General features: G+C 55.3%; 1 pseudogene; it reads left to right on the forward strand.

Moving 5' to 3' along the window:
- The window catches only part of LOC120049531, a 797-nt pseudogene extending 265 nt beyond the window's left edge, over nucleotides 1-532 (forward strand).
- Nucleotides 533-2619: the final 2087 nt, after the last annotated feature.

Below are 2619 nucleotides of genomic sequence, written 5' to 3' on the forward strand. Positions count from 1 at the left end.
AGAGAGAGAGAGCGAGCGCGCTCGAGAGAGAGAGCGCGCTCGAGAGAGAGAGAGCGCTCGAGAGAGAGAGCGCGCTCGAGAGAGAGAGCGCGCTCGAGAGAGAGAGAGCGCTCGAGAGAGAGCTCGAGAGAGCTCGAGAGAGAGAGAGCGCTCGAGAGAGAGAGAGAGCGCGCGAGAGAGAGCGCGAGAGAGAGAGCGAGCGAGAGCGCTCGAGAGAGAGCGCTCGAGAGAGAGCGCTAGAGATTGAGAGAGAGAGAGAGAGCGAGCGAGCGCTCGAGAGAGCGCTCGAGAGAGAGAGAGAGCGAGAGCTCGAGAGAGAGAGAGCGCTCGAGAGAGAGAGAGCGCTCGAGAGAGAGAGCGCGCTCGAGAGAGAGAGCGCGCTCGAGAGAGAGAGCGCGCTCGAGAGAGAGAGCGCGCTCGAGAGAGAGAGAGAGCGCGCTCGAGAGAGAGAGAGAGCGCGCTCGAGAGAGAGAGAGAGCGCGCTCGAGAGAGAGAGAGAGCGCGCTCGAGAGAGAGAGAGAGAGCGCTCGAGAGAGAGAGAGAGAGCGAGCGCTCGAGAGAGAGAGAGAGAGCGAGCGCTCGAGAGAGAGAGAGCGAGCGCTCGAGAGAGAGAGAGCGAGCGCTCGAGAGAGAGAGAGCGAGCGCTCGAGAGAGAGAGAGCGAGCGCTCGAGAGAGAGAGCGAGCGCTCGAGAGAGAGCGCTCGAGAGAGAGCGCTCGAGAGAGAGCGCTCGAGAGAGAGCGCTCGAGAGAGAGCGCTCGAGAGAGAGAGAGCGCTCGAGAGAGAGCGCTCGAGAGAGAGAGCGCTCGAGAGAGAGCGCTCGAGAGAGAGCGCTCGAGAGAGAGCGCTCGAGAGAGAGCGCTCGAGAGAGAGCGCTCGAGAGAGAGCGCTCGAGAGAGAGCGCTCGAGAGAGAGCGCTCTCTCTCTCTCTCTCTCGAGCGCTCTCTCAATAAATACTCATACAAAACCACAGTTACACATCAATTAAAAACACAACTCCAACTCCTCCTCCACAGTAACTAAACACAACAGCCTCTGAATACCCCATATACTCAAAAACAGATCAATATTGTTGACAAGTTTATAATAGGCAAACTCAACCCTCAGTCTCGCTGCCAGCATTCCCACCACATCCACAGACCCTTGTCCCCGAATACTGTTCTTTCGGGTCTTCCATATCGCTAATTTTGCTGCCCCTAACACAAAATTAAGCAACACAACGACACCCTTTTGACTGAACCTGTACTTTGGCCCAAATATACACAGTTGGGAAGAGAAAACCTCTCCCAACGTTGAGAACCAGTCAGTGATCAGGTCAATCATCCCGACCAACCTGGGACACAGTAAAAACAGGTGTGCCAGAGTTTCAGACTCTGCACAGAATGGACACCCTTCCCCAACAGTAGGGTCCAGGTGTACCAGATGCATGTTGGTGGCTATAGCTCCATGTATTATCCTCCATTGGAGGTCAGCTGTCCTCTTATCAATCGGCAGTTTATATAATGATCGCCAACAGCCTTTTGGGGAAGCACCTGGACCAAGCACACCCGCCCACCTCGTCGATTTTACCCCTTCCAGGGAAGAGGCATGGGACACCTTTACACATATTCTGTACATGGCCTTCTTTCCCACCTCCTTGAACTCCCCCAGCTCCGGGGTATCGAAGGAAAGCAGCATCCCCACGTCCTCCTTGAATGCCCCCACCGCAGCACTAACAATCAGTGCAGGGAACACATAATCCAGACCCTCCTTCCACTGATCAGAATTGGAAGTGGCAGTCACATACTGACGATGAAGCACTGGCAAGGAGTCACAGGCCTCAGCGACGACCTTCCTCAGTAGGCGAGATGATCGGATCCCCGCTCTTTCTCCCAGCTCCTCCAACGATCTGCTCCTGCTCTGCATCAGATGACCCAGCTTGGTGCACCCCACACCTAACAGGCATGAACGCAGGCTGGCTGAACCCAGAGCACTGGACTGGATGGCAGTGTTATAAAAAAAGAGGCTCTTCAAAAAGCCACATCCCTGGTAGCGTGCCGGCCTTACGGGACTTGACAAAAACCCTCCAAGCCTGCATAACAGACTCATAAAATGGAGTCAGTCCATTCCACTCACCCCCCTCCAGCTTTAAGAGGAAAAGGTGCTTGTCTAAGCCCAAACAGCCCGCTCTCCTCATCAGTGTGTAGGCTGTGTCGACCCAGCTAGAACCGTCACTGTACAACAGTCTCTGGGCTGCTTGAAGCCGGAAAGCCATGATCCTAGAGGAAATGTCCACCAGGCCTTGCCCCCCCTCGTGCAGTGGCAGGTACAGGGCTGCAGCTTTGATCCAGTGTTGTCCAGACCAGAAGAAATTGACAAGGGTCCTCTGAAGCTCTTGTATCACACCCAATGTCTTCATCCCATCTCTGCCCCACTGAAGCCCCCCTGGTAACCGTGGAGCGGACCCCGTCTGAAGCTGACCTGCCCACAGCGCTTCACTCTTTCCCCAATTGACTCTAGCTGAGGAGGCACCCTCATACACCTTTAAAGCGTTTGAGAGAACCTTAACATCCTCAGCCCCTGTAATAAAAACGGTCACGTCATCTGCATACGCAGACAGTGCTATCGTGGGACCCTTCAT

The sequence above is a fragment of the Salvelinus namaycush genome, chromosome 6 (genome assembly GCF_016432855.1).
Source record: "Salvelinus namaycush isolate Seneca chromosome 6, SaNama_1.0, whole genome shotgun sequence".
Lineage (NCBI taxonomy): Eukaryota > Metazoa > Chordata > Actinopteri > Salmoniformes > Salmonidae > Salvelinus > Salvelinus namaycush.